Source organism: Asterias amurensis, chromosome 3, assembly GCF_032118995.1.
Source record: "Asterias amurensis chromosome 3, ASM3211899v1".
Classification (NCBI taxonomy): domain Eukaryota; kingdom Metazoa; phylum Echinodermata; class Asteroidea; order Forcipulatida; family Asteriidae; genus Asterias; species Asterias amurensis.
In genome coordinates, this window is record NC_092650.1 from 10,216,208 (window position 1) to 10,236,388 (window position 20,181).

Below are 20,181 nucleotides of genomic sequence, written 5' to 3' on the forward strand. Positions count from 1 at the left end.
GCTATAGTCTTGTACTTATTTTCAGGCAAAATTTGATCATTTGAGGTAAAATGTGATGATTACACAAGGCTACTGTCTTGTAAACTCTTTCAGACAAAATTTGATGAGTACACAAGGTTATAGTATGGACTTGTTTTTAGGCAGAACCTAGGGAGTACACAAGGCTATAGTCTTGTTCTTATTTTCAGGCAAAATTTGATGATTACACAAGGCTATATAGTCTTGTACTTAATTTCTGGCAACATTTGATCATTTGAGGCAAAATGTGATGATTACACAATGCTACAGTCCTGTACACTATTTCAGGATAAGTTTGATAATTTCAGGCAAAATTTGATGATTACACAAGGCTATAGGCTTGTACTTATTTTCAGGCAAAATTTGATCATTTCAGGCAAAGTTTGATGATTACACAAGGCTACAGTGTACTAGTTCAGGCAAAATTTGATAATTTCAGAAAAAAAAATGATGATTATGCTATTTCAGGAAAATTTTTATAATTTCAGGTAAAATGTTATCATTTCAGGCAAAATTTGATCAGTACACAAGGTTATAGTCTTGCACTTGTTTTTAGGCAGAATTTAGGGAGTACGAAAAAGCTATAGTCTTGTACACAAGTACACAATTTCAGGCAAAATTTGATGATTACACTAGGCTATAGTCTTGTGGTTATTTTCAGGCCAAATTTGATCATTTGAGGCAAATTGTGATGATTACACAAGGCTACTGTCTTGTACACTCTTTCAGACAAAATTTGATGAGTACACAAGGTTATAGTCTTGTACTTGTTTTAAGGCAGAATTTAGGGAGTACACAAGGCTATAGTCTTGTACACAAGTACACAATTTCAGGCAAAATTTGATGATTACACAAGGCTATAGTCTTGTGGTTATTTTCAGGCAAAATTTGATCAATTGAGGCAAATTGTGATGATTACACAAGGCTACTGTCTTGTACACTCTTTCAGACAAAATTTGATGAGTACACAAGGCTATAGTCTTGCACTTGTTTTTAGGCAGAATTTAGGGAGTACACATGGCTATAGTGTTGTGCACAAGTACACAATTTCAGGAAAAAATTTATATAATTATTCAGGCACAACTTGATAAGTACACAAGGCTTGTGTACCATAGAGTCTTGTTTCTTATTTGCAGGCAAAATTTGATCATTTCATGCAAAATTTGATGATTACACAAGACTACAGTCTTGTACACTATTTCAGACAAAATTTGATAATTTCAGACAAAATTTGATAATTTCAGATACAAATTTATGATTACACTATTTCAGGCAAAATTATATCATTTCAGGCAAAATTTGATCATTTCAGGCAAAATTTTATAAGCACACAAGGACATAGTCTTGTACTTGTTTTTAGGCAGAATTTAGGGAGTACACAAGGCTATAGTCTTGTACACAAGAACACAATTTCAAACAAAATTTGATACTAATTTTAATAATAATTTATTCATTTATATTGCGCCCATTCCAAAAAATGTACACAAGCGCATAACAAAGTATTTATAATAACATAACTTTTAACAACAGGAAAATATACAGCAATCCAAACAAACTGAAAATACAAGAACCTTACAGGACAATCCGAAGAGTTCAAATTGCAAAACATAAGATAGACCAAAAACAAACTAGTAAAGGAACAATATATTTATATGCACAATCAGTAAAAAGCTTCTTTAAAAAGATAAGTCTTAAGGACCGATTTAAAAATATTGAGGCTGCCAGCGATCCTAGTATGAGGGGGAGTTTGTTCCAGAGGTGGGGAGCACTACATTCAAAGGCCTTGTCCCCAAGAGCGGCCTTACTACAACCAACAGGGTGACTAAGAAAAATACCATTATCAGAACTGCGAAGGCCTCAGCGAGATAGGGGTTTGATCGAAACAAGCCTAATTAAAAACTGAGGAGCTAAAATATGAAGAATTTTGTAAGTGATCATTCAAATTTTAAATTCAATTCTAAACCGAACAGGGAGCCAATGTAAATCCATAAGTAGTGGAGAAATATGGCAATATTTGAAAGCATTACAGACCAGCCTGGCACAAGCATTTTGCACTCTCTGGAGTTGTTTAATCTTAGTGTTGGGTAAGCCATAAAAAAAGACTATTACAGTAATATAGTCTATTAGAGACAAACACATGAATGAGTGTTTCAGTACATTCCTTAGACAAAAAATTTATTATGCGCTTAATGTTATGCAAATAATAAAATGCACTACCACAAACTTTAGAAACGCGGGTTTTCATTGCATATTGACATCAAACCATGCACCTAGACTTCGGGCAAGGGAAACAGGTGACACAATTGACTGCCCAACCTGGATACCATCCAGTGTAACCTTCGATAGTTGCTGACGGGTACCTATGATCAAGAATTCAGTTTTATTGTCATGTAGATACAAACCATTACATGCAAATAATTATAATTATGAGACAGTTTACCATTAATCGAAACCCTTTGTGATCTGCCATCAAGGTATGAGCGAAACCAGTTAAGGGCTGTACCATCAATTCCAAAGCGAGACTTAAGTGTACTCAGTAAAATACCATGATCCAGTGTATCAAATGCAGCACTTAAATGTAATAAAACCAACAGGGTAACATGTTTTCTATTCATAGCCATTAACAAATCGTTTTGAATTTTCAACAGAGCAGTTTCGGTACTATGGAATTTGCGGTAAGCAGACTGCATCAATGAGTAAAAGTTATTCTAAGTCAGACAAGATTGTAACTGACATGCTACAGGGAAGTACACAAGCCTTGTGTACCGTATAGTCTTGTACTTATTTTCAGGCAAAATTTGATAATTTCAGGCAAAATTTGATAATTTCAGGCAAAATTTAATTATTACACAAGGCTACAGTCTTGTACACAATAGTTCAACAGTTTTAGTTTAAGAACAACACTTTTGTAAGTATGCAAGGCCTGTACATCTTTTCAGGCAAAATGTGATAGTTCAGAATTTGTACACAAGGCTATAGTTTTCAACACAAACATTGTCAACCAAACTTGATAACACACATTTCCTAAGCCTTGTCAGATTCAGGCAAGGTTTGATAACGTTCAGGCAAAATATGGCAACTGTACAAGGCTATATTATTATTATTATATAGGCCTGAGATACAGTTTCAGGCAAAATTTGATAATTTTAGGAGAAAAAGTACACGAGGCCTTGTAAACATTTTCAAGCAACATTTGACAACTACACAAGACATATGCACCAGTCTAGTAAGTACTAGCTCTTACATTTTCAAGCAAAGTGTTTTTTCTGTACGGAAAGTGTATAATGGCTTTAAACACATTTCCAAACACACAAGCCTTTTACACATTTTGTAGCAAATGCTATACAAGTAGCACATTTGAACACTTTTTCAGGCAAAGTTTTATAAGTACACAAGGCTGTATAAAGCACTGTACAAACATTTTCGGCAAAGTTTAAATTTTAGTAAAGGAGGCTGAGGTACAATAGCCTTGTACACAATTTCTGGCAAATTTAATGCAAAATCTTATCAGTACACAAGACCTAATACACAATTTCAGGCAAACCTTGGTAAGTACAAATTTTAGTAACTAACCCAATAGCTTTGTACAAATTTGATAAGTACACAAAGGCCACATTATTATTATGGTTAATTTACTTAGCACTGGGACAAGAAAAACAAATACATACAATGATTCGTAGATCTGTTGCCCTACATTTGGAATACACAATGAAATTAATAAGGGAATCAAAGAGTAGGCGACGAGTTCTTAAACGGACGTTTAAAAATGGCAGGGTTGTGGCCATGTGATAAAGGCTTGAGCGGAAGGCGAGGGCCTTTATCGCACCGTAACGACCCTGCAAGGATTTAAACGTCCGCTTTAGATATGGAGTCACTACTCTTTTATTCCCGTTCATAAATGCCCTTATGTTTAAAGCAACTTAATTTACCAGGTATAGACAGTGTGACACTGTTTCATTTGCGTTTTTTGCGCGTCGGTCGGTGTGTAATACGCGCTGTTAATAATAGCTATGCCAATTGTGTTCCACATAATTCAATTTGGCGTACATTAGCTTTTGCGCCCAACACACAAAGCTTTTCAAAATTTCAAAATCTTTTGTACTTGAAAAAGATCCTTTACTAATTTCGTTGTATGGATTAGACAAGTGATGATCACAGGTAACACAAAGAAGCTGAGTTTGTCTCATTTCTGTTACATCTTTGTAAAATAGTTCACCTGCTGGGTGATTTAGCTTGAACAAAACATCCATGCAGTAAGCATTGTGTTTACATCAATATTCTTCAATATGCCTAATTAAATGAACTGCATACTGTACAAAATCCGTTTACACACAAATCACTTTACGTCAAGTTGGCTAGTTGTGCTATAATAGAAATGTGTTAAAACTCCAAACTCTGTTTTTACTTATTTGTTTTAAATTTTATTTACAGTAAGGGACAATTTCAAAATTAAACAAGCGGTAACTCGGGGGCTTTTTAAGAATCACCCGAGGTAATACAGGGTATTTACAGCCTTGCATACGAACAATAGAGTCATGAATATCCATCTGCACATGCTGGGTCAACTTGGGCATGGTTGGGTGACCGCGGATACAAAGAGCAATTTAACAAAAGGCAAGATTTTTGTGTGGGATTACTTTAGCAAGGGATGATCGGATTAGTGACAGCTGCCTGGCTGCTCCAATAAATGGTCTGCTGATCCATTCAGGTACTCATCGGTTCTAAAGAAACCAATGGACCACAAACTCCACTTATCTATTGTTGAACAGTATCAATTACGAATTAAATGAGCCTCTGCCAAACCAAAGGGCTGCCGGCAGCGATATCAGAGAAGTAAACTGGGCTCTCTGTGGCCCCAAGAGCGATGTTCATTGACCTGTAGATAATTAGCTCATTATGGTCCGACTTCCTTTTGCCTCGTAATACCCCGGGGGAAAATGAAGATTTACCCCGAGTTACCGATTGTTTAATTTTGAATTCGCCCCTAATGCCGGTAAAAATCACAGTTACTTACTGGCAACTCAGCTGACAGTAAATTACTGTAATTTTTAAGAGCAAAGTTTTACAGTTTACCCTTTCAAACATTTTAGGCAAAATTTGATAGTACACAAGGCCTTAGTTCTCTAAAAAACAAAGACAGTAAAATCATACACAACCTGGAACGTAAAAGAAAACTTAAATTGTGTTTACCTAAATTTTCAAAGGACTGCAACTTGTGTGTCTACAAAAAAGCTTCTTGGCATCAAAAGGTTCTTTAAGGGCTCGAATCTCTTCAACAGTGTTTCCATCAGGCCTGCTGGGCTGCCTCCCTGCACATCTTGTCGCAAATCTTCTCGCACATCTTATAAATGTCTCATTCTCAATGATTGCTGCAAGTAAAGTAAAGCAATGGGGTTTGAACAGAGAAAATTGTTCTGAGGTCGGCCGCTCTAGTAAACATTTCCTTGTTCAAACCTAAGTTGTTTAAGATCTACCATAAGTCAGTTTCCCTTCAGGTTTTCCTACTTGATAAGTAAAGTAAGGAGTACATGATGAAAAATCTTTGTTGCAATTTTGGGAATCAATGTGGTACATGGATTCCCTAAAGATTGTGCCATATTGTGCGCCTTTTAAGGCAAGACAAAAAGAACAAGGCTACCATAACTAATATTGGCAAACAACGCCTCTCATGATATTCATAGGCACATTCTTCAGGGGTTCTGACGAATGTATAGTCTCTATCTTCACCAACATACACACAAAAGGAGATTCCATCATCTCCAAATAACGCCTCTCATGATATCTTTGATATTATGTTTTCTGTGGCGATTGCATTGTCCATTTAACAACATCATGTAAATTATGCATAAACAACAAAAATGACCCATTCTCATTGATACAATGCACTGACCTGATTCCAATCTTCTTCTTGCAAGCTTAAGTGCAGAACCGACCATGACACAAATAATGATGATGCTTGATTTCCCATCAAACTTGAAGATATATCTCACTCTGTTTAACCATATCTGCAAATAAAATATTTGAACATCAACTTAACTGACCTGGATTTTTAAAAGATTTCTGTGATGAGCAAGGATAACAGCCACCAGAACAGATTTACAACAGTATGAACTGTTAATACGCTCTTCCATGTAGAAGGGTGGAATTTTTTATTATTCTTTTTTTTGCTGACAGGAGTGTGGCTTTTGTTCTATTAAGATCAAACCCCTCTGTTTTTCAAAAAGATTTTCATTTATTATGTGGTTTGGTAATTGCACATGTGCCATTGATTTCTCATACCCCCTACTTGTATATCATCTTGAAGCTACCTCAGTCTACATTTACACATACAAAACGCAAAGGGTCCAAATCAAAGGCTATCTATAATATGTAACTGTTGTTCGTATTATTTGTGGAGTAAAATATATTGTTCTCTAAAAAAGAAGGAAAAAACACAATTTATATCGACTATATATCGATATGGATCATTCTTCAGTCCTGTTATAAATGTATTTTTTTATACATGGACCATTGGTCATTGTTGTCAATGATAATTCAAATCAGTATTACCTGAACATCCCTCATCGCCAAACAAAATCTGAGCAGAACCTAAACATTTGAAGAGGTTTTCCATCTTCTCATTCAACTATGAGCTTTTCAGGTCATGTCTCTTGTAGACCTGCAAAGAAAACACCAACATTCAGAATTTAGAAAATTACACGAACCAGTTTCAACATCGATAGAAATATGTTATGAAATTCAGATTGGCTTTAATACCTTTCTCATTATGCACTACGTGTGAAATCAAAGACTGTGAGATGACATGCACTGTTACATACACTTCTTCTCTACATCCAAGAGTACAAATGGGCACATAATACATGAGGTTTTGGTGTTGACGTTCCCCTTGCACAAAACATTGAGGCAGCTTGCATTGCGGCTTCAAGTTGTCAACAATGGAAAGCAAAAAGGACTGAAATCAGTGCTGCTAAAAAATTTAAGCCTAGCACGCCAGCTATCCATTATAGGATGTTTCAAACTCAAAGTTCCAGGGGTTAAGACCAAGAATTAGGTATTCTGGGAAATAGTTGCACAGTGAAAATATACACCACTGGGAACGACTTCTTCCATGAAGGCAATAAGCTTTTTCCATAATGCTGATTAAATTCATGCATACCTAAAGACACCAATGACTTGCCAAACTTGTGTAGAAGGCAGCCGCACAAAGTTGGCTTCAATGTGCCACAACTAGGTCATTTTAATGAAAACTGTTCAACTTAATTAAATCTAGAAGAGAAAAAAAACTTGAGTGTACATTGCCATGTGTGTCTTGCGTGATGATTGAAAGGGTTTCACTACAGAAAAGCTTCTTGGCATCAGAAGGCACTTGAACATCCTGTGCACTAGGCCTTGCTGGGCTGCCTCCCTGCCCATCTTTTCGCAAATCTTCTCGCACATCTTTGATTGTTTAACTGTCCACGATTCCTGTAAGTAAAATAAAGCAATGGGGCTTGAACAAAGAAAAATGTACTGAAGCGGGCCGCTCCAGTAAACTTTTCCTTGTTCAAACCTAAGTTGTTTAAGATCTACCAAGTCAGTTTCCCTTCAGGTTTTCTTTCTTGATAAGTAAAATAAAGAGTACATGATGAAAAATCTTTGTTGCAATTTTGGGAATCAATGTGGTACCATGGATACCTCAAAGATTGTGCAGTATCGTGCGTCTTTTTTAGGCAAGACAAAAAAGAACAAGGCTACCGTAACTGATATTGACATGGAGTTTTACCCACAAAATGGTACATTAGGTAATCAGTGGCATTGTGGCATTGATGCAATGGCAGAAAACATAAACAAAATTATCATGAGAGTCGAATGAGACTTATTGCATTTAAGGAACTTGCAAGTTATGCTATACAGAGTGCTCCTGTCTGAAGCGTCATATTGATGAGTAAATTTAAAATAAAAAACAATTTCCGCAAAGTGAGCATTTTATGAAGTTTTGGTTGGTAGTCGATATCATGCAGAGTGTGTCATTGGTTTTTCACAATTTTATCTTGACCCAGATGGCAGATTGATCTCAAACTAGCAGATTTGATAATGATTTTTATGATGGTATGAGACAAACCACTGTACTGCACAGGTCATTGGTTTGTAAATTTTTCTTTGTTACACCCCAAAAATGTAAACATTACTGCGACAAACGCTCTTCTATCGAACAGTTAAACAAATCCCTAATCTTTTTCGCTTTTAACTTTTAAATTTTTAACTACTATAGTTTTACAGAATATTTGGAATCCTTTTGTAGTTTGTATTTTTTTTAATGGTTTAACTAAGGTAACACCTGGACTTGCCTATTTTATATAATTTTATTGTGGGTTTTAATTCAGAAATTTACTTTCAGTTTTGTTTTCTTATAGCTTTTATATTTAGCTGTTAAGCGATTTGGGGAATGTTTTGTTATTATTGTTATTGTTATAAATCCACAACTAATAGGGTTTACATCCACGCTATGCATTTGATCCATCAACAATTTAGCCTATATTAATTGTGGATGACAGATCCAAAAAGAAACTCTAGCGTAAGTCGCTGTATTGTTTCAAGATGAGCATTTTTTGTGTAGTAAAGTAAAGACAGCATCTCCTACACCTTGTTTTGCTCTATAAGCAAACTGATGGATCGATCTGTGGTTTGTGACAAATACATACATTTAATAATCTGCTCAAAACACTTCATAGCAATAACAAAGGGCCATGGTCAATAATTGTTCATAGCAACTTGTTTGGGCATTTTGGATATCAGAGTTGACCATATAAGATACAAATACCTTCAGACCAATATCCAAAGACCATTGATACAGGCAGTGAAAAACTGGGGCAAGTGTTAGAAGTGTACACCTTTTTTGGGATGATCATGGCTTTGCAGAAATTGATGTATGACAAAATCATCTCTGTAGCCTCATCAGTGTGGCAGATGTTTTAAAGACCTCTCAATCCCTACAGGCCTACTACAAGCATGCCATTAGAGTAGCCATTAGTTCTTACAAGTGTTTAAGATGGTTTTAATCATTGAACATACTTGGGTAGCAGTTGAAGGTGGTGTATACCTAGCCCTTCATCTTCAGGGACGGCCCCTTTTATTTAAAAAATGGGGCCAGCTCCCTGAACTTCTTCCATCCACTCCTCATGCCGGATGTCAATGCTGCATCTGAATAGCTCACTCGGCACCCATCATGTCATCAAAAACAAACACTAGGCACAAAGATCGAAAATGAAGAGAAAACAAACAATCATCATGGGTTGACCAAAGATCCGAGGGCAGGATGATGCAGAGGGCTAAGATGCAGTATGTGGGTTTTTGATTTTCTGATGGCTTAGGGACTGAATAAAAAAACAAAAACTGGTTGGTGATTTTGCATTCAATGTCTGGTATGGGGTTTCACGGTAGGTATCCGCAAGTGTCAGTCGGTGCTTGTAAGTGTTGTAAGTGAGTTAGGGTTAGAGTAACGTTTAGAGTAATAATCCTTTAGCATTCAGAATTATTTGGGTTGGGAGTAATTCAACCTTGAAAACCCCCGAAATATTGATGAAAATCAGACTCTGTTTTTTCGAACTTCGATAACAATTCTACTGGATAAAACATGGGCCCCATACACATAGCCGAGTGGCTACAATCGTCATAGCTTGGCTCTCTACGCGCGCCGTGTAATACACACTCAAGTTACTGAAAACAATATTTACGACTAGTCGCGATTTAGTCACGACTAGTCGCAGAATTATTCACGACGTCGTAAAAAATATTCGCGACTAGTCGCGAAAATATTCGCGACTTGTCGTGAGTAAATATACGACGTCGCGAAAATATTCGCGACTTGTCGTGAATAAATATACGACGCCGCGAAAGAATTTCACAAAATATTTGGAGAGAATTGTTTTAATTTAATTTAATTTAATTGAAATGATTTGATGTTTTTCACTTGTAAAGACAGTAAACTTAAAGACACTGGACACTATTGGTAACTGTCAAAGACGAGTCTTCACAGCTGGTGTATCTCAACATTATGCATAAAATAATTACAAACTTGTGAAAATTTGACCTCAATTGGTCATCGAAGTTGTGAAAAGAAAATGAAATTAATGAAAGAAAAAACACCCTTGTCCTATGAAGTTGTGTGCGTTTATGGTTGATTTCGAGACCTAAAGTTCTAAACCTCGAGGTATCACAATTAATTTCGTGGAAAATTACTTCTTTCTCGAAAACTACACGTTACTTAATTCAGAGCTCCGTTTCTCACAATGGTATACTAACAACAGCTCTCCATTACAATCCAAACTCACAAAATTTTCTTTGAATCTACACATTTTGGTTGTTTAGCCAGTCTCAACTGATAAAATGTCTTCAGTAGCCCGTTCTGTATTATTATTTGGAACCATAAAATCATTGGAAATTTGTTGACCCCAAGTCTGAAAAATTTTGACCATACCGACATAGTTCTATTATTTTTTATTTCGGACCAAAAATCCAAACTCACAAAATTCTATTTAAATCTAAAAGTTTTGGTTTTATACCCAGACTCCACATGTAAAATATCTTCAGTAGTCCGTGCTGAATCATTTGGAACCATAAAATCATCGGAAAAAATTTCACCCTAAATCTGAAAATTTTGACCATACCGGCATGGTTCGATTTTTTTCATTTCGGACCTAAAATCCAAACTCACAAAATTCTCTTGAAGTCTAATAATTTTGGTTGTTTAGCCAGTCTCAACTGATAAAATGTCTTCAGTTGTCCGTGCTGTATCATTTGGAACCATAAAATTATCGAAAAAATTTCACCCTAAATCTGAAAATTTTGACCGTACCGGCATGGTTCGATTTTTTCATTTCGGACCTAAAATCCAAACTCACAAAATTCTCTTGAAGTCTAACAATTTTGGTTGTTTAGTCAGTCTCAACTGATAAAATGTCTTCAGTAGTCCGTTCTGTATCATTGGGAACCATAAAATCATGTGAACATTTTTCACCCTAAATCTGAAAAGTTTGCCGAACGAGAACTTTTTGAAGTCGAGTTTCTAGTCAAAAATCTGAAAAATGTGCCGAGCCGGTGTCGCATGCAATTGTGTCCTCTATGCAATATTATCCAGCAGACATTATCGCATATGCGATTATGCGATAATGTTCGCCAGACACTTTTGCATAAGCAATTGTGTCCGCCCGGACGCTGCTGCACAATGCAATTGTGTCCGCTCGGACACTGCTGCATAATGCAATTGTGTCTGTCCGGACACATTTGCGGACACATTTGCATGTGCAGTTGTGCCCGCCCAGTGCAAAACCATCCATGCAGTAAATTAAACGCCCTTGGTCGACGGAACACGTTTGGCATTTTTTTACAAGCAAAAGTGTGTGTCATGAATGAAATGGGAAATGTTCGGCTGTTGGTATTCGGTGCAATCATAAAATACGTGAATATTCATGCTGCATACGTAAGTTCAGTACATGCACGTGCTCGCTTACAGGTTTTTTGCATAGCCCCGGTTTGCATATGCAAAATTGTCTGGAGCGGAAAGTTTTGCATGGCGGACACAATTGCATCTGCTATCAAGGGCAAATTTTCAGTTTTGAGATCAAGCAATTTTCGGTGATTTTACGGTTTCAAATGATAGAGTACACATAGTGCATATGCAAACTTTCCAGGGCTAGCTACGCAAAAACGTCCAGCGGACATGTACATGACTGTACATGTATGTGCGCCCGTAAGCGAGCTTGCATGCACTGAACCTACATATTATGAATATTCACGTATTTTATGATTGCAGCGAATATCCAACATTTCCCATGTCATTCATGACAGCATGCACTTATGCTTGTAAAATAATGGCGAACGTGTTCCGTTGACCAAGGGCATTTAAGCTTACTGCATGGAAGGTTTAAAACGGGGTGGACACACCTGCATATGCAAATGTGTCAGGGCAGACACAATTGCATAATGCAGCAGCGTCCGGGCGGACAAGATTGCATATGCAAAACCCTCTGGATATTGCATAAAGGACATAATTGCATGCGACACAGGCTTGGCACATTTTTCAGATTTTTGACTAAAAACTCAATTTCACAATATTCTCATTATATTTCAAACTCTGGTTGATTTACTATTAGTCAGCACTGATGAAATGTCTTTTAGTAGTGCACTCTGTATCATTTGAAACCATAAAATCACCAAAAATTGTTTGATCACAAATCTGAAAATTTGCCCATGCCGGTAGCAGATGCGATTGTGTCCGCCATACAAAACTTTATGCTCTGGACACTTTTGCATATGCAAACTGTCGGGCTCTATGCGAAGGGGTACATGACTGTACATGTACGTGCACCTGTAAGCGAGCTCACTGAACCTATGCAGCATGAATATTCACGTGTTTTATGATTGCAGCGAATATCCGAACATTTCCCATGTTATTCTTGACATGCACTTATGCTTGTAAAATAACGGTGAACGTGCTCCGTTGACCAAAGGCGTTTTAATTTACTACATGGACGGTTTTAAACGGGTCAGACACAACTGCATATGCAATGTGCACTTATGCTTTTAAAATAATGGCGAACGAGGGCGTTTAATTCCGGTCCGAAATGAAAAAATCGAACCATGCCGGTATTGTCAACATTTTCAGACTTAGGTTTTAAAAAAATTCGAGAATTTTATGGTTTCAAATGATACAGCCACACTACTGAAGACATTTTACAAGTGGAGTCTGGGTAACAAACCAAAATTATTAGATTTTTAGAGAAATTTGTAAGTTTGGATTTTTGGTCCAAAATAAAAAACAAATCGACCATACCTGGGTATGGACAAAATTTTCGTTTTGGGGTCAAACAATTTCCGATGATTGTATGGTTCAAAATGGTACAGAACGGACTACTGCAGACATTTTATCAGTTGAGACTGGCTAAATCACCAAACTTATTAGATTTCAAGAGAATTTTGTGAGTTTGGATTTTTGGTCCGAAATGAAAAAAGTCGACCACACCTGGGTATGGACAAAATTTTCGTTTGGGGGTCAAACAATTTCCGATGACTGTATGGTTCAAAATGGTACAGAACGGACTACTGCAGACATTTTACAAGTGGAGTCTGGGTAACAAACCAAAATTATTAGATTTATAGAGAAATTTGTGAGTTTAGATTTTTGGTCCCAAATGAAAAAAGTCGACCATACCCGGGTATGGACAAAATTTTCAGATTTGGGGTCAAACAATTCCGATGATCTTATGGTTCTAAATGATACAGAATGGACTACTGAACACATTTTATCAGTTGAGACTGACTAAACAACCAAAATCATTAGACTTCAAGAGAATTTTGTGAGTTTGGATTTTTGGTCCGAAATGAAAAAAGTCGACCATACCCGGGTATGGACAAAATTTTCGTTTTGGCCAAACAATTTCCGATGATTTTATGGTTCCCAATGATACAGAACGGACTACTGAAGACATTTTATCAGTTGAAACTGGCTAAACAACCACAATTAGTAAATTTATAAAGAAATTTGTGAGTTTGGATTTTTGGTCCGAAATGAAAAAAGTCACCCATACCCGGGTATGGACAAAATTTTTAGATTTGGAGTCCAAAAATTTCTGATGATTTTATGGTTCCCAATGATACAGAACGGACTACTGAAGACATTTTATCAGTTGAGACTGGCTAAATCACCCAAATTATTAGATTTCAAGAGAATTTTGTGAGTTTGGATTTTTGGTCCGAAATGAAAAAAGTCGACCACACCTGGGTATGGACAAAATTTTCGTTTTGGGGTCAAACAATTTCCGATGATTGTATGGTTCAAAATGGTACAGAACGGAATACTGCAGACATTTTATCAGTTGAGACTGGGTAAAAAACCAAAATTATTAGATTTATAGAGAATTTTGTGAGTTTGGATTTTTGGTCCGAAATGACAAAAGTCGACCATACCCGGGTATGGACAAAATTTTCAGATTTGGGGTCAAACAATTCCGATGATCTTATGGTTCTAAATGATACAGAATGGACTACTGAACACATTTTATCAGTTGAGACTGACTAAACAACCAAAATTATTAGACTTCAAGAGAATTTTGTGAGTTTGGATTTTTGGTCCGAAATGAAAAAAGTCGACCATACCCGGGTATGGACAAAATTTTCGTTTTGGCCAAACAATTTCCGATGATTTTATGGTTCCCAATGATACAGAACGGACTACTGAAGACATTTTATCAGTTGAAACTGGCTAAACAACCACAATTAGTAAATTTATAAAGAAATTTGTGAGTTTGGATTTTTGGTCCGAAATGAAAAAAGTCGACCATACCCGGGTATGGACAAAATTTTTAGATTTGGAGTCCAAAAATTTCTGATGATTTTATGGTTCCCAATGATACAGAACGGACTACTGAAGACATTTTATCAGTTGAGACTGGCTAAATCACCCAAATTATTAGATTTCAAGAGAATTTTGTGAGTTTGGATTTTTGGTCCGAAATGAAAAAAGTCGACCACACCTGGGTATGGACAAAATTTTCGTTTTGGGGTCAAACAATTTCCGATGATTGTATGGTTCAAAATGGTACAGAACGGAATACTGCAGACATTTTATCAGTTGAGACTGGGTAAAAAACCAAAATTATTAGATTTATAGAGAATTTTGTGAGTTTGGATTTTTGGTCCGAAATGACAAAAGTCGACCATACCTGGGTGTGGACAAAATTTTCAGATTTGGAGTCCAAAAATTTCCGATGATTTTATGGTTCCAAATGATACAGAACGGACTACTGAAGACATTTTATCAGTTGAGACTGGCTAAACAACCAAAATACTTAGATTTCAAGAGAATTTTGTGAGTTTGGACTTTTGGTCCGAAATGAAAAAAGTCGACCATACCCGGGTATGGACACAATTTTCATTTTGGGATCACACAATTTCCGATGATTTTAGAGACTGGGTAAACAACCAAACTTATTAGACTTCAAGAGAATTTTGTGAGTTTGGATTTTTGGTCTGAAATGAAAAAAAGTCGACCATACCCGGGTATGGACAAAGTTCCCCAAAAAACTGTGATGCTGGCACGGGTCGAATTTTCAGATTTGGGGTGAACAATTGTATGCTACCAAATGATACAGAACAGACTACTGAAGACAATTCATCGGTGCAGATTTAGTACATCAGCAAAAGTTTGAGATTAATTGAAGATTTTTTGAGTTTGGGTGTTTTGGTCAAAATCCCCAAAAATCTGTGGCGCCTGCATGGGTCAAGTATTCAGATTTGGGGGTCAAACAATTTTCAGTGATTTTATGGTTTCATATCATAGGCATACAGAACAAAATACTGAAAACATTTCATTAGTGCGGACTGAGTAAATCGTTCTCAATGAAACTCCCTCTCCATTAGGTCCAGTTAAATGTTGAAAGACAAAATCAACCAGGTGTTGTCCCATTGGTTGACATTGTTGAAAGTGTTTGCAAAGACTTGTGCTTTTTATGGGGAGAGAGAGTTATTACATGTGCCCATATAATCAAGGATACTAGCAGAGCAAGCAAACAGTAAACATGGATTACCTTAGGCCTATAGGGTGTGCATGCATCATCTGAGGCGCAGCCACTCTTGGACTGTGGAGAACAGCAAGTAGTACAAGAAGAATGGTGCAGGTAAGATTTCAGGGCGGGAAGAAGAGGCGTAGGGTGTAGAGGCTGCAACTGTCTTGTTCAGCTTTTAGCTGCAATTTGGAGGGAAAATGACCTAACACAGTGTTATTAAAACAGATTCCAACCTTTCTAAGTCAACCAAGCATTATTCATAAATACCTCAGGCAGTTTCGCTATTCCTATTGGTGGAGAGCGCGTCACGTGGGTGTGTATAAACCTTTGTTTATGACCAGTAAAAAGTGTTGAAACATGGGCGAGACACGCGAGCTTGCACCTGTTCTTATAAGACAGTTTTGTCATGCCTATTAGTCGAGAGCAACAGCTGAAACAGTTATGCCACATTACACAATACACGCAACGCGCACAGCATTCCCTTATAAGGAGTTGCTTACCCGAGGGCGGCGAAGAGCTTTACCATTTCATAGCTGGAGGGGTGTTGTGTTGAAGGAAATCATTGAACAATTAAACAATTTACATTTATTTTACTTTTTTACAAAGAATTGTTCATGTTTTTGACCGAAACAGTATTCATGAATGGGAATCAAAGTGTGTTGAATCGGTTTTCACCTAGTGGTTTAAACCCGCCGAGGCCTGGTTCTTGATAATTTACCTTGACTTCCTCTTGGTAAAATTATCAAGAGCCAGGCCTTGTTGGGATTAAACCACCAGTTGAAAACCGCTTCACCACACAGTGATTCCCCTATTTAAAAACCAATGATTTATGTATGAAAGATCAAATTCCCCACCAAAGGTTTTTTAAAGGATGAATTATTCCCTGTACATTTAAATAATGCAATCAGGAAGTAGGTACGACATCTAAAAAGTGAGTTGAATGTGTAAGATTTCGTTAAAGGTGGTGGACACTATTGGTAATTACTCAAAATAATGATTAGCATAAAAACTTACTTGGTAACAAGTAATGGGGAGAGGTTGATATAATAAATCATTGTGAGAAACGGCTTCATGTGAAGTTAAGTGGTTTTCGAGAAAGAAGTTATTTTCCACGAATTTGATTTCGAGACATCAGCTTTAGAATTTGAGGTCTCAAAATCAAGCACATGAAAGCACACAACTTCGTGTGACAAGGGTGTTTTTTCTTTCATTATATGGCAATTTCGATGACCAATTGAGTTCAAATTTTTACAGGTTTGTTATTTTGTGCATATGTTGAAATACACCATGGAGGAAGAATTGGATACACCAAGTGAGAAGACTGGTCTTTGACAATTACCTATAGTGTCCAGTGTATTTAATACAGATTGTCTTAAATGTTGGTACAATTAAATTGCAAGTGTAACAGTCTTAAGTTTACGGGGCTAGTATTTCAACCTTGTATCTAGTACACAATACTTCTTGGCCAATATAATTTCACATTTCAGTTCCCACATTGTCCCGAGTCATCTAAATGTTATTGTTGTGAAACAGTTTTGATGAGTGAAAGGGTGAACAAACATTTTACCGAAAATCTCCTTTACCACAAAATGCCGAGAATGCCTGCTATTGAGAGTTCCCTGACGAAATTCTCCAACATTGAAAATGTTTCCAATGAAACAGAGAGAGTGCTCATCTCTTAAAGGTTGACTCGCTGATAAGAGGAAGTTGTAAGCCAAAAAGACCTGCGTGTTATGACAGAACGTATGAGATCTATTGAGAATTTTGTACGTTTGAGTTTTTGGTAAAAAAAATAATAATTTCTGTCAGTTTGGAAAATTTTTCAGATTTGTGGTCAAAAATACTGTTAATAGTAATAATAATATGCCTTTGATATTTTGTCATGGGGCTCGGGAAAAAGTACTGACAAACTCAGTATACAGAGCTTACACACATCGGTGCGTGGGTAAAAACAAAAAATTAACATACAGGCCTAGCACATTGAACTTCTAATTAGTTGAACACTTTCACCTTGGTTTCTTAAGTCGCTCACTACATTTCATTTGCTTGGGCAAGACAACAAAACACAATTCAATTTGAACAATGAAGATTTCTTGCTTAAACACCTGGGTATCTTGACAAAGCCAAATCTCCCAATAGACAACATACCTGTATTTGAAAATTTCTTGCTTGAACATTTCTTTCTTGAAACAATCGCTCATAAGACAAAAACAACACATTGAAGATTTCTTGCTTACTCCATGCTTAAATACTTGTATCTTGACATATCGCTCATTGGAAAAAATAACTGTAGGATAAGTAGGCCTACTTGAAGATTTCTTTCTAGATTGAAGTTGAAACCTCCTTCTTGACATATCGCTCATAAGACAAAATATGACACACTCTAAAATTTCATGGACCATGATCTTTGGAAGAAAGTCTGCTTGAATGTACGCAACTTGCCCTTGCTGAAACACTCACACGATACGAGTCGTACGACTGTACTTATACTAGTTTTAACTGCTGTGATCTCGGCCTCCCCGGGGCCCTGCGCGTGGCTGAATGCATACCGTGTTTTTGGCTCATCTCTCCCCGTCATGATCGTGTCTCCGCCCCGGTCATGTCGTCCGTCCCGGTGCTTCCGTGAAGTGTTCGAAGTAAGCTCCTTGGAATTCGGGGATAACTTTCCGTATGGCGCCACCACTTTTTCACTCATTTTTACAAAAAGGGATATGTCAATCAGGTAAATTAGATACTATATTATTTTATTTCGAATGAAAAAGTGGTGGCGCCATACGGAAACTTTTCCGCCTAAATTTGAGCAATTAATTTATTCCAAAGAGTAGAAAATAGATGGTTCCATCCTGCGGTTATTAGTCTTGGCCCAAGACGATGGTGCTTGATTCTGGATAGTGTACTACGCGCGGTTGAATCGCCAAAGCGCGCCCGCCACGGTATGATTTAGTTACGTGGACGGCTCGAAATCTAGACTACACTCTGCAAGCTTGCTTAATATCTCGCAACTTCGCTGACCAATTGAGCTCAAATTTTATGCATTATGATGAGATACACCAACTGTGAAGACTAGTTTTTGACAATTACCAATAGTGTCCACTGTCATTAACACGCTATAAATAAACACTAAAGACAGTGTCACGACCTTGTAATAAAAAAATATGTAAAAAAATATGTTTGGTGAATAGATCTATACAAACAAGTTTTATATAGCTCTATTGTTCGATGACAATTAGTTAACAGCAGGGTGGACCACGTGAAGGTTGTCATCTCCCACCCCACAAATAACAGTTAAAGGGAATCTTAATAGATCCTTAATGAGTACTCAATAAATAACACTAAAGACAATGTCATGACCTTGTAGTTAAAAAAATTGTTTGGTGCATAGAGCTATACAAACAAGTATTTATATAGCTCTATTGTTGGATGACAAATAGTTAACAACAGGGTGGACCACGTGAAGGTTGTCATCTCCCACCCCGCAAATAAATGTTAAAGAAATCTTAATAGATCCTTAATGGTCCTAAACACCATATAAATAGCACTAAAGACCATGTCATGACCTGGTAATTAAAACATTGGTTTGGTGCAAAGAGCTATACAAACAAGTATATGAAGCTGTATTGTTTGATGACAATTAGTTAACAACAGGGTGGACCACGTGAAGGTTGTCATCTCCCACCCCACAAACAACAGTTAAAGAAATCTTAATAGATCCTTAATGGTACTAAACACACATTAAATAAACACTAAAGACAATGTCATGACCAATATAATTAAAACATTGGTTTGGTGCATAGAGCTATACAAACAAGTATATATAGCTCTATTGTTTGATGACAATTAGTTAACAACAGGGTGGACCACGTGAAGGTTGTCATCTCCCACCCCACAAATAACAGTTAAAGGAATCTTAATAGATCATTAATGGTACTAAACACACATTAAATAAACACTAAAGACAATGTCATGACCAATATAATTAAAACATTGGTTTGGTGCATAGAGCTATACAAACAAGTATATATAGCTCTATTGTTTGATGACAATTAGTTAACAACAGGGTGGACCACGTAAAGGTTGTCATCTCCCACCCCACAAATAACAGTTAAAGAAATCTTAATAGATCCTTATAGGTACTAAACACACATTAAATAAACACTAAAGACAATTTCATGACCAATATAATTAAAACATTGGTTTGGTGCATAGAGCTATACAAACAAGTATATAAATTATAGCTCCATTGTTTGATGACAATTAGTTAACAACAGGGTGGACCACGTGAAGGTTGTCATCTCCCACCCCACAAATAACGGTTAAAGGAATCTTAATAGATCCTTGATGGTACTAAACACACATTAAATAAACACTGAAGACAATTTCATGATCAATATAATTAAAACATTGGTTTGGTGCATAGAGCTATACAAACAAGTATATATAGGTCTATTGTTTGATGACAATTAGTTAACAACAGGGTGGACCACGTGAAGGTTGTCATCTCCTACCCCACAAATAACAGTTAAAGGAATCTTAATAGATCCTTAATGGTACTAAACACACATTAAATAAACACTAAAGACAATTTCATGACCAATATAATTAAAACTTTGGTTTGGTGCAT

At 36.6% G+C, this 20,181-nt stretch overlaps 1 long non-coding RNA gene across 3 annotated transcripts; it reads right to left on the reverse strand.

The window, feature by feature from the left end:
* Positions 1-3,660: 3,660 nt before the first annotated feature.
* On the reverse strand, positions 3,661-18,419 carry LOC139935242 (uncharacterized). Of its 3 annotated transcripts, none has more exons than XR_011785786.1 (8): positions 17,709-18,419; positions 17,144-17,284; positions 15,582-15,762; positions 9,070-9,242; positions 7,313-7,482; positions 6,568-6,676; positions 5,909-6,023; positions 3,661-5,387 (listed from the first exon to the last, which is right to left on the reverse strand). It is a non-coding gene; the product is annotated as an uncharacterized lncRNA (long non-coding RNA). The 3 variants fall into 3 exon arrangements; XR_011785785.1 differs by having other exon boundaries at positions 3,662-5,387; positions 15,582-15,739; positions 17,709-18,418; XR_011785784.1 differs by having other exon boundaries at positions 3,662-5,387; positions 15,582-15,739; positions 17,128-17,284; positions 17,709-18,418.
* Positions 18,420-20,181: the final 1,762 nt, after the last annotated feature.